Source organism: Herpailurus yagouaroundi, unplaced genomic scaffold, assembly GCF_014898765.1.
Source record: "Herpailurus yagouaroundi ecotype Mexico unplaced genomic scaffold, PumYag 100, whole genome shotgun sequence".
Lineage (NCBI taxonomy): Eukaryota > Metazoa > Chordata > Mammalia > Carnivora > Felidae > Herpailurus > Herpailurus yagouaroundi.
In genome coordinates this window covers 10,353,094-10,366,303 of record NW_024412391.1, presented here as the reverse complement: position 1 = coordinate 10,366,303, position 13,210 = coordinate 10,353,094, and the positions used below count along the sequence as shown (strand labels likewise).

The following is a 13,210-nucleotide window of genomic DNA, read 5'->3' as shown; positions in this document are numbered from 1 at the left end:
ATTATTTTGCATAAAATTGTATGTTGTATTCTTTTTTTTTTTTTAATTTTTTTTCAACGTTTATTTATTTTTGGGACAGAGAGAGACAGAGCATGAACGGGGGAGGGGCAGAGAGAGAGGGAGACACAGAATCGGAAACAGGCTCCAGGCTCTGAGCCATCAGCCCAGAGTCTGACGCGGGTCTCGAACCCACGGACCGCGAGATCGTGACCTGGCTGAAGTCGGACGCTTAACAGACTGCGCCACCCAGGCGCCCCAAAAATTGTATGTTGTATTCTTTACAAAAGACGTGGAGAGGGTTCTGACATGAATGATGCACCCCAAACTCCGTGACAACAATGAAAATGGTGAGTCCTAACTAGCTATACTTGCAAAATTAATTCATAGGACAAGAGGCTGCCAGAGTCATGAAGACGCAGAATGGAAAATAGCACCTGAAAATGCAGTTGAGCATCTCTGAGCAGTTGGACATTGCACGCCGGGTGGTGTCTCCTAAATGTCCTTGGTCTGGTACACTTGACCACCGTCAGTTTTAGCTGGAAAAGAAAGAACTCCAAGAAGGCAACCAGGTACTGTCTTTTGGCTCAGAGCTTACATTCTGAAGTGCCCTTTCTGTGGAGTAGTTCATAGAGTGAATGATTTTGTAGGGGACTGTTTATCACAGGAAACAGTGAGAAACCTTAAGGCTAGCTCCTGAAACCCCTTGTTTCCTCCCAGGGATGCTTATAACCCAGAATGGTGATCTTATTTTCTGAAAGATTCAGGGGAAATGATAACATAACATTTTTTAATTCCAGGATCATATGGTCTTGAAATAAGTTACGGGATTTTCCATTTTGTAAAGAAAAATAATGTTGGCCAGTGATTCCCCGCTATTTTAACCCTGTGTTCTTTCCTCCTTTGCTTCCTTCCTTAATTTATTCTTTCCTTCACCTTTTTTCCAGGAATGAATAAATGAATGCATTTATAAATCCTTTCTCTCCCCCACCCATTTCTTTCTACTTTCCTTCTTTTATCTTTCATTTTCATGCAAATAGGAGAGACAGGAAAAGAACGGCAGCTTAGATCCCTCATAAACTTTATTTGCTCATCACTGTTTCCCACAAGGCTTGCTTCTGATTCTTGTGTATATCTGCGAGATGTGAGCCCTTACAGTAAATTCTCCATCACTTAAGCTAGCTAAACAATAACCTTTAACTATGATGATGTTGCATTCTGCAGCCTGCTCCTGGTTGCTCACGCAGTCAATGTGAAAAACTTTCCATTTCAAGGAAACTCATCGAACTTTAATGGGATAGTAGCCCCTTTTATGCATGCATCATGATTTCCTTTCGTTACAATGTTTCGTATTACTTAAAATTTTAAATATGAAAATATGTTCCCAAGAAACACAAGACAACCACTGAAAGGAGCAAAGACAATAAAACACAATCACAGTTCAACCACCCAGTGCCCACTATTAACATGCTGGTAAATTTCTACTCTGATTGTTAGTATTGTTATTGTTTCATTTTTGAGTCCCCACAAATAGTACATTTACTCTCTTTAAAATTTTATTTTATTTTACATTTTTATTTATTTTTGAGAAACAGTGAGACAAAGCGTGAGCGGGGGAGGGGCAGAGAGAGAAGGAGACAGAATCTGAAGCAGGCTCCAGGCTCTGAGCAATCAAGTCAACACAGAACCCGACGCGGGGCTTGAACTCACAAACTGTGAGATCATGACCTGAGCCAAAGTCGGAAGCTCAACTGACTGAGCCACCCAGGCGCCCCTCTCTGTAAACTTTTAAACTAACAACGTTGCAGTCCCGTTAAACCCCTCCCAATCCTGATATTTCAGTCATTGGAATGAGGCTGTTTTGTTGTGTAATCTTCCAGAATAGTTACCATACATTTATATACATATATAGGTACTAGTGAAAATTATAAAATATCGCTTTGTCTGTGTCTTTGCATATTTGTAAATTTTTATTCTGTGCATGTTCTTTTACAACTTGGCTTTTCACATCTATTTATTTAGTTCATTTCTTTAAATACTTGAATAACAATTCATACTTACATAGTAAATGTTGCCTCCCTTGTTATTAGATATTTATATTTTCAACAATTTTCTCAATTACAAGTAACAAAGCAATAAATTTTTTTGTACGTACCTCTGTATGCAAATATACAAGTGTTTGTATCAGATTGCACTTAGAAGTACAGGTAAGTTAATTTTTACTTTTAATTACCACTGAGAAGGTGCTTTCTTAAGTAGCTACAACTTAACATTTCCCAGCAGTGAGCGAGTGGAATGATTTCCCTACATCCCCATAATGCTTTAGATTTGGAGCTTTTACCAATAGAATATGTAAAAAATGATACAGGGCTGTGTTTTAATCTTCTTGACAGTTAGAGAGGTTAGATGCCTTTTCATAAGTTTCTCGGTCACTGTTACTTATTTTTATCCTGGGTCAAGTTTTCTACTTAATGTCTTGTGTTTTTCTCAATGGTGACTAAGTTTTAAATACTCTGGATTCTAATCCTTGGTGTTTCTTTGTACTTGTTGCACATACATTATTCCAAACCAGGGCTTGTCTCAACTTTTCCTCTGTGTGGCTTGCCTTTCAGTCTTTCTTGCTTTTGTCTTAAGCCTTTACCATTTGTTTAAAAACTTGTTTACTACCCTAGTATCATAAGGATATCCTATATTTTTTCTACCAAAATTTTATAATATTGTTTTTGTTATTTAAACGCGTAACCCATTGGGGATTTTTTTTGTGATGGAAGGAACTGAATTTTTTCCCCCATACGTACCTCATTAATTACTTCTTGAAGAGTCTGTTCTTTCACTTATGATTTGATATGGCTTTACTCTTACTTTATATGTTTATATATATGCATCTGTTTCTGAATTCTCAACTAAACTCTTTTCCTATACATGTACCACAATGTTTTAATCACTCTGACTTATATATATGAGACTTGATATTAGGTAAAGCATGTGTGACAAGGAGTGGACAGTTACGACTCATCAGTCTCCATCGTATTCCTACAAACACCGAAACCGAAATTTCCAGGTTCCTCCTAGAGTTTGATTTTGGCCCCATAACTACCTGGAGTCAATGACATGTGGAGATTGTAAAATTCTCTCAAGGTGATTCTTCTGCATTATGATTTGAGGAATAGCGGTGTCCCCTCTTTAAGGTCCATCTGGAAATTCTCCTGCCAGATCCTTGACTTTCTCTTTCTGCCCGCCATCCTTCATGACAGAAATTTTCTGATTCTGAGTTGGTGACATGACAAATTAGAAAGAGTATGCATACTAGAGCCACTATTTGGAAGGGAACTGACCAAGAGAAGTGCCCAACCTACATTTCCTGTCTTAAGCTACTGAGATTTACAGCTTCATTGTTACCAATATAGGGATTTTTACCTTGGAGTGCAGGCATAGAATATACCTGATAAATATTTAGCAATTGATACTTGTTGGTTATTATTTTTTAAAGTAGGGCCACAGTAACAAGTTGTTTGTGACAACCAGGAAAAATAAAATGCTGAACTGTTTCCTGCCTTAAGAGTTTCAAAATTTAATTATTTTATTTTATTTTATTTTATTTTATTTTATTTTATTTTATTTTATTTTATTTTATTTTATTTTTATTTTTATTTTAGAGAGAGGGGGCAGTGGGGCAGAGAGAGGGAGAGAGAGAATCCAAAGCAGGCTCCACACTCAGTGCAGAGCCCAATGTGGGGCTCAGTCTCACAGCCATGCGACCACAACCTGAGCCAAAATCAAGAGTCAGATGCTTAACTGACCGAGCTACCCAGGTGTCCTCAAGTCAAATTATTTCAAAATCAACTGTACTAAGGCTACAAAACATTTTCTTCTTTCTCCCTTACCATTATCCCTGTCCCTACCAATGCCTAATCAGCATTCTATCACCGTAAATGTGTTTTATCCTTTGAATTTACTTCAAATGAAAACAATTTCAACTCTTTTGTGTGTAGTTTTTTAAACTGAGCATAATGTTTTGAGACTCATCCAACTAATTGTACACGTTGGTAATTTGTTCCACTTTTTTGGTTCTAATATTATCCACTGTTGAATGATATTACATTGTATAGATAAACTATAACTGGTTTATCATTTACCTGTCCACAGAAGTTTGGATTGCTTCTAGTTTGGGGCTATGATTATTAAAGATGCTGTGAATATTCATGACAGGTCTAATATATGCTTTTATTTCACTTGGATAAATATCATCAACTTTATAAGAATCTGCCAAACTATATTCCATGATGGCTGTAACATTTTGCGTTACCACCAGCAGTTTTTGAGTTTCAAGAGCAGCGCCTTTTCAACAAACTTGACTTTGCCAGTCGTTTTAATTGAAACCATTCTACTGAGCGTGTATCATATTTTGTTGTGGTTGTGACCTCTGTTTGTCTGATGACAAAGTTTTAGGCATCTTTTGTGTGTTCGTTTTTTGTATCTTTTTCAGTGAAGCATCCTTGCAACTCTTTGTCAAAATTTTTGTTGTTATTAAGCATATGTATTCTCCTTATTGAGTTGTAAAAATTATGTATCCCGGATACAAGTCAGACAAAACTATTATGGATATCTTCTCCCAGTCTGTGACTTCAGTTCAATTTCTTAACAATGCTTTTGGAAGTTCAAGAGTTTTAATTTTGTTGAAGTCTAATATCACGTTTCTTAAATGATTTGTGCCTTTGGCTTAATATTTGTTTATCTCAAGGTAGCAAAGATTTCCTTACTATGTTTAGTCTAGACGTTTGATAGTTTAGATTTTACATTTTGTCCCTTATCTGTTTGAGTACTTTTTCTACGTGGCGCATATGTCATATAATGTGCTAATGACATTTTTGCCTTATGGGTAACCAGTAATTCGCGCATGATTTACTGAAAAGACAATTTTCCCCATTAAAACATTATGTGAAACCAATTGAAACCAATGAAAGAGTTTACTCTTGAGATATCAGTTCTCTTGTATTTATCTATATATCTTGATGATTCTAGTTTTATTGTAAATCTTGAACTCAGGTAGTATAAGTTTTCCAACTTTGTTCTTTTTAAGAATTATTTTTTGGGGCTCCTGGGTGGCTGAGTCAGTTAAGCATACGACTTCAGCTCAAGTCATGATCTTGCAGTTCTTGGGTTCAAGCCCTGCATCAGGCTCTGTGCTGACAGCTCAGAGCCTGGAACCTGCTTCAGATTCTGTGTCTCCCTCTCTCTCGGCCCCTCCCCCACTCATGCACTGTCTCTATCAAAAATAAATAAATGTTGAAGAATTATTTTTACCTATCCTTTGTCTTTTAAATTTACCTATAAATATTGCAATAATCTTGTCAATTTCTTTTTTTTTTAATATTTTTTTAAATGTTTATTTTTGAGAGACAGAGAGCAAGCAGGGGAGTAGGAGTGGAGAGTGGAAGACAGAGGATCTGAAGCAGGCTCTGTGCTGTCAGCATAGAGCCCAACATGGGGCTTAAATTCACAAACTCTGAGATCATAACATGAGCCAAAGGTGGACACTTAACTGACCAAGCCACCCAGATGCCCCTAAGTATTTTTTTTTAAGTTCATCCATTTATTTTTGAGAGTGTGTGTATGAGCTGGGGAGAGAGAGAAGGCAAGAGAGAGAAGAAGAGAGAGAGAGAGAGAGAGAGAGAATCCCAGAATCCCAGGCAGGCTCTGCACTGTCAGCATGGAGCCTGACATGGGGCTTAAACCACGAGATCATGACCTGAGCCGAAATCAGGAGTCAGATGCTCAACGAACTGAGCCACTCAGGTGCCACAATCTTGTCAATTTGTATAAAAATTCTGCTGAGTTTTAAATTGAGATTGGGTCAAGTTATGGTTCACTTCCACATGTTCACAGTCATCTAAAATTGTGACAAATTATCACATCCATTGCCTTGCTCATTCTCTTAGTCAGTTCCTTTGATGATACTATAGGTGTTATGTTCTTTGTGTTTTTTCTTCAGGAAGCACTTTGACATCTAGTTGTTCTGTTTTTATGACATTAGCAGCTGCTGAGTACAAATGCTTAGATCCAGTAATCCATTGGGGATATAAAATAGTGATACTGTAGTTTAATAATTTGTTTTATTTCCTAATTAAAATACTTTTATAAAAGATGTTTAATCTATTTAATCACAATATGTTCATACCAGGAAGGCAAGATAAATGCTTTGGTTTGCTTTGTTTATAGTTTTTTTTTTTTAATTTTTTTTTTCAACGTTTATTTATTTTTGGGACAGAGAGAGACAGAGCATGAACGGGGGAGGGGCAGAGAGAGAGGGAGACACAGAATCGGAAACAGGCTCCAGGCTCCGAGCCATCAGCCCAGAGCCTCACGCGGGGCTCGAACTCCCGGACCGCGAGATCGTGACCTGGCTGAAGTCGGATGCTTAACCGACTGCGCCACCCAGGCGCCCCTGTTTATAGTTTTTAAGATAATGAATTGGTTCCCTATTATCCTCCAAAGGTAACAAATTAGATTTTTAAATTTGTGTTATTAATTCATGTATTTAAATATATTTGATATTTTAACAAATTGAGCTTTTTATCCTTTTTGAAGCTAAGACCACCCTTGGGTAATGTGAACCTATCCAAAGAAAAGTAATGTATCATAAAAGAATTTGCCCTTCACAATGTAAATAGTTAAAATGAACTACCCTGAAAGTGATAATAGTCAGAAATTTCCAGTTATACACGGAATCACTGAATTCCCTGGTTAAAAAGATAGAGTGGTAAGGGGTATGTGTTAGTGAACCAAATACCGTAAATTATATTCCTGGTGAGAATGCATTATCACTTATAACCTGGATGTCAGGTTCATTTTTGTTCTCTCTCTTACAATGCTTCAGAAAGAAAGTGGTGTAGATACCTCAGGGCACCAGTGCCTTGTGATTTTTTTAATGCTGAATGTAAAGGCATACTTCTGGGTCGTTTCCTCCTCAAATACTCTTGGTTAAAGATTCAAAACAGCTACAAAACCCTTGTTATCTTGAGACTATGGAACAGGACTGTGGATATAAGACTCTTCTTTATCAGTGTATGCCTGTGTGTAAAAGCCAAGTCATGTATGCTGGGAAATGCCTATATTTCAAATGATTGCAGGCATTTTCTACCAAGAGAGTAAAAGCAGAAAGGGACAATATGTTGATAAGAGTCTGTAACAGTGCACTATAAATGATGACAGCAAAAGTCTTCCTTGGTGATTTCTGATTATTTCTACCTTAGGCCTTCAGATTAGATGAAACTTCTTGTACTAAAAAGTCACACTGTAGTCTTTCTGAGTCCTGCACTGGTAAGCCAATACTTTTGAAGGAAATCCCAGTGCTGGACAACACCATTCTGAGGCCACGTATCATCTGTGCAGCGGTGATCGTTATTTTACAAGTTCCCAGGTTGGGAGGGTCACATATCTTTATAAGCTAAACAAACAGAAGTAGAGAAATTGCAATACATGAATTTGTGTAGAGATGAACATTGGTTTGTACACAGAACACTTCCAATTTCTGATGTTGTCTTCACCATCTTCATAAGTCATTACTTTTTGAATATCTTTCTAAAATTTCATTGACTTCAACCCATTGCTCTTAGGCGTAGATATTACTTCTCGCATGTTAACCTCTTGGTATTCACTTGTATGTGTAAGTTAAAATGAGTGTCTGTCCATCTGTCTAGAGTCTAATTTTATGTGTGTGTGTGTGTGTGTGTGTATTTTCTATTATACTTGACTCTGAATTTACAAATAATTATATTTTTGGCATAGATGTAAACACAGGTACAGAATAAAATCAGTATAACCCTAGTTCCATATCTAAAATTAATGGTCCATGCATAGATCTCTAACTTTATTGGTATTGTTTGAATTTTTACTTAATAATGAACATCTATGAATACAGTGCCCAAACTAAGAACTAAAATATTATCAATAACTTGTGTCTACCTATGTGGGCCTCTCATAATGACACATCTTCTTATATATCCTTCAATCAAATATTGAGTTTATGACCTTTTAGAGTTTTTTTTTAATTTGTTCACTTTTTTCCAAATTAAAAAAAAACAAAATATTTTTTTTAAGTAGGCTTCATGCCCAGCACAGAGTCCATCATGGGGCTTGAACTCATGACCCTGAGATCAGAACTTGAGCTGAGATCAAGAGTCAGATGCTCAACTGACCGAGCCACCCAAGCACCCCTCCAAATTTTTATTTAAATTCCAGTTAGTTAACATACAATTAGACTTTTTTATGTAGAGATTTTTATTGCTAGTTTTGAAACTTTACGTAAAGGACATCATATTGTATGTTTCTTCTAAGACTTACCTTTTTTACCCAGCATTAGATAACTAAAATTTATCTGTGATGTATGTAGCTGGAATTTATTCATTCTCAATCCTGCATAATATTCTAGTGGGTGACTGTATCAAACTTATTCATTTTCTTTCAATGGACATTTCTCTTTTTTTTAATATATTTTATTGTCAAGTTGGCTAACATACAGTGTGTACAGTGTTTTCTTGGTTTTGGGGGTAGATTTCCATGATTCATGGCTTCATACAGCACCCAGTGCTCATCCCAACAAGTGCCCTCCTCATTGCCCATCACCCATTTCTCCCTCTCCTCCAGCGCCCCGCCCCCCATCAACCCTCAGTTTGTTGTCTGTATTTAAGAGTCTCTTGGTTTGCGTGCCTCTCTTTGAGACTATTTTTTCCCCTTCCCTTCCCCCATGGTCTTCTGTTAAGTTTTCAAGTTCCCCATATAAGGGAAAATATGATATCTCTCTTTCTGTGACTTATTTCACTTAGCATAATACCTCAGTGCCATCCATGTCATTGCAAATGGCAGGATTTCATTCTTTCTTATTGCCAAGTAGTATTCCATTGTATGTATGTATGTATGTATATATATATATATATATATATATACACACCACATCTTCTTTATCCATTCACCAGTTGATGGACATTTGGGCTGTTTCCATAATTTGGCTATTGTTGATAGTGCTGCTATAAACATTGGATACTGGACATTTCTTTTTCTAGGCTTTTGCTATTATGCATAGGATAACTATGGATTCCTATACATGTATCCTGGTACCTATATGCTAAAGTTCAATTGGGCAAGTAGGTAAAAGTATAAATGCCAGGTTACAGGATACTTGAATGTTCACCCTTAAATGGGAAAATTTATACTTTTTTTTTTTTTTAATTTTTTTTTTCAACGTTTATTTATTTTTGGGACAGAGAGAGACAGAGCATGAACGGGGGAGGGGCAGAAAGAGAGGGAGACACAGAATCGGAAACAGGCTCCAGGCTCCGAGCCATCAGCCCAGAGCCCGATGCGGGGCTCGAACTCACGGACCGCGAGATCGTGACCTGGCTGAAGTCGGACGCTTAACCGACTGCGCCACCCAGGCGCCCCGGAAAATTTATACTTTTAAATTAACTATGAAAACAGTAACATATGCAGTAATTTTTATTTCTTCCCTTCCACTTCCCTTCCCACTTTTATTTCTTCTCTTCCAATCTTTATGCCCTTAATTTATTTTATTTATCTTATGCCAATCTCGGATATCTAGTACTGTTAAACAGCAGTAAAAGTGGGAATCCCTATCTTGTTCTTAAATCTAAAGGGAATGATTCCATTGTTTTCCCATTTATAATTGTGCATATCATAAGGAGTTTTGTTGTTATCTTATATGAAGTTAAATTAGTTTCCTGCTGTTTTTAGCTTATTGAACGGGTCTTGAATTTTATCAGATTTTTTCTTTCCTTTTTTTAAGTTTATTTATTTAGAGAGAGAGAACATGCACACTAGTGAGTGGGGGAGGGGCAGAGAGAGAGAGGGAGAGAGAGAATCTCAAGCAGGCTCCATGCTGCCAGCGCAGAGCCTGATGTGGGCTTGAACTCATGAACTGCAAGACCGTGACCTGAGCTGAAATCAAGAATCAGACGCTTAACTGACTGAGCCACCCAGACTCCCCATCACATTTTTTTTGTATCTATTAAGATGAGCATATGGCTCGTTCTACAATCTGTTGATGCAGTGAATGACACCCATTTTCTTATATTAAAATATTGTCGCATTCCTGAGCTGCATCTAACTTGTTTCTGGTGCATTTTTGGAGAGAATTGTTCCCTTTGCTAATACTGGCAGACCTTGGAGATTTTGCAGGTTTGGCTGCAGACCACTGCAAACAAGTGAATATCACAATAAAATGAGTCAAATGAATGTTTGGATTTCCCAGTGCATATAAAAGCTATGTTTACACTCTAGTCTATACCATACTATACCTACACTATACTGACATGTATACACTGTGCCGTATACCATGCTGGCATGATACACAATAGCATTATGTCTAAAAAATATACATACTTAATTAAAAAAAAACCTTATTACTAAAAAAACATAAATCATCATCTGAGCTTTCAGTGATCACTGATCACAGATCACCATAACAAACATAATAATAATGAAAAAATTTGCAGTATTTTGAGAATAACCAAACTGTGACACACACGACACGAGCAAATACTGTTGGGAAATGGCACCGATAGACTCACTGGACACGGGGTTGCCACAGACCTTCAATTTGAAAAGAATGCAGTACATTGGGGGTCTGCCTGTATTCCGTTCAGGATTCTTGAAATCATGAGGAAAATAGGCTAGAATATTTGCTATTTTGTTTAATTTATTTAGTTGAGTGCGGGGCTGTATAGGTCAGGATGTAAAAATGCTCCTAAACTGTGACTAAAACATCCTAGTTTCATTTATTGCTTATGCTACATGCTCATTTCACATCAGTCACATGGACACATAGGATGACGGAGCTTTCACCATCTGGAACGGGGCCAGTCACCAGGGAGAGAGGGGAATAACAAAGCACGCACTGACTATTAAAGACTTTTTTCTGGACATCACACACATCATAGCTGCTCGTGTTTTCTCAGCCAAATCCAGGTCAAATGGCCATGGCTCTCATCAAAAGATTGTGCAATTGCAATCCTCTCAGGTTTGCAGAAGGGGAATAACTAAAAGATGGGTAAACAGCCCTAATGACTGTCATAGTTCGCAATCTACTAAGAAAATATTTAGTCTTTTCCCCTACCCACATGGAAAATATGCAGCCTACCCAAGGGAAGCGATGCAAAAGTTCTTCCTACTTGTGACATCAATTCTACAACCCAGAGTTTCTAAGGAATATGTTGGTTTTAGACAGTATCTTGATGTTAGGTCTGGATGTGTCTCTTCTTGAATTTGAAAGTCTATGAGCTTCTCCATAATCCAATATGCAGTAATGGAACCAGGACAGATAGCTGCAGGAGATAATCTTGGAGAGGAAGAACTGGGACCACATAGTATCCACTTGTCCCACATAACATAGTCTTCTCTGTAGCAGTTCTGAAAAACTTCTGCAAAGACCTAGTAAGGATTCCCCCCAATTCTTGGCAGGGAATGATTCTTAAATAAGGTCTAGTTTTCCTCCTTGGGAGTAGCTAACTTGTCCAGTTTTCTCCCTAAATTCACACTCTGTGTAGTTCTTTTGTTTGTTTTACATTATCCTCCTTGGCTATATCTGAGTGGGACATTGGCAAGATACCTTCTTGGAAACTGAGCAGCTCTGTCAGCTCACTTCTTGCCTGTATACAGTTGGGAGCCCCAGGATCTTTGTAAGTATCAAATTGTTGTGATTTATTTTAGTCTAGGCTGTTGATTCTTTTTTTGCAGCACAGTTTTCTAAAACGTATTTTTGGCTTTTTCTGTCTCATTGCAGTCAGCTCTGTGAGCAATGACCACACCCGGGTTTCTTTTGTGTCACAAGTCTTACTGTATATTTCTTGGCTTTCTCTTCCCCTTACCTCTTTCTCTTTCTCTACTTAGCCACGGATACCCAGAGCCTGTATGAACGCCTCATCATACCTGCTAAGTAGTTGTTCCTTTAACAAGAATTTAGCCACTGAGTAATACTGACCCTCCCTCTTCCAGTCTGTGATAAATTGACCTCACTATCTGCCATATAACCCACGAAGCTGATACCACATATTTAAGTTTGTTTTATAGCACTCCCTATGACAGGGTACCAGTATCTGTATCCATCAACATGAGCCTCATTTTGCCATGGTAACAAACAATCCCCAAATATTAGTGGTTTAAAATGAGAAAGTTTTATGCCTTGCTTATGATGTGGGTTTGTTTGAGACTCTTCACATCATTCTCACTTGGAGACACAGGATGAAGAAGGCATCATTAATCACTCTGGCAGGGGAAGGAGAAGGTTGCAAGCCACATTCTGGCTCTTAACAGTCTTCATTCTCAACTAATTGGCTAAAGGAAACCATATGCTTATGTCTGATGCCCACAGGTGAGCAGGTACAATATTACCACATGCCTGGAGGAAGAAAAGAACATGAGAAATTATCATGTCTACTATCCGTATTTTTTTTTTCAGCTGAAGAGCATGGGGAAAAAGAATTGGATGCAAATGTTGGCTGAGATTGTTCTAGTTCTGACCATCCTGGAACCCCGAGGCTAACATGAGCATTTGGTCTCTCTGATAGATGGGGTCCTATTGTAGAGATGGCAACATCAAGGCATTAGGCGTGATAATAACCAAACAGTCTCAACATCACACTGACTCATTTTATTTTGATTCATCCTTATTGAATTGTCCTCTAATAAATTATCTTTCTATTTAGCTTGCACACGAGGAAAAACAAAGGCACCAGCTATGGAGATGTGAACATTCTGTCCCTTTATGGTCATAACTCCCGGTGAAATTTAGCAAGTCAGCATTCTGCTTTTATACTTTGTGTGAGATTTGTTAGCTCGGGTCAGCATCACCACATCTGATCAGCTCTGCTACACTGATATGATCAGACTCAGAAAAATGGTGAATTCTAAGGAAAATTGCTAGCAAATCAAGAGGCGGGGACAATTAAGCTGACGTTTTCTGCCTTTAACTGGAGACCACCTGGAATTGGATTTCTAAAAAAAAAAAAAACGAAAACAAACCAGAAACCAAATTTTGTATTTTTTTTTTCCTTCAAAAGACACAGTACAAACCATAAGAGAAGGAATCGTGGAAGGACGAAGCTTCAAACTGCGGTTGGTACAGAATGGATCAGAGGTGTCGGCTTGCAGGGGAAAAGCTGGGCACTAGATCGGACACCTCAGCTTTAAAAAAGAAAGC

At 37.8% G+C, this 13,210-nt stretch overlaps 1 long non-coding RNA gene across 1 annotated transcript; it reads right to left on the bottom strand.

Annotated features, from left to right (window-relative positions):
- Positions 1-7,093: 7,093 nt before the first annotated feature.
- LOC121028060 (uncharacterized) lies at positions 7,094-12,401 on the bottom strand. Its single transcript, XR_005789040.1, has 3 exons — positions 12,240-12,401; positions 10,074-10,207; positions 7,094-7,444 (listed from the first exon to the last, which is right to left on the bottom strand). It is a non-coding gene; the product is annotated as an uncharacterized LOC121028060 (long non-coding RNA).
- Positions 12,402-13,210: the final 809 nt, after the last annotated feature.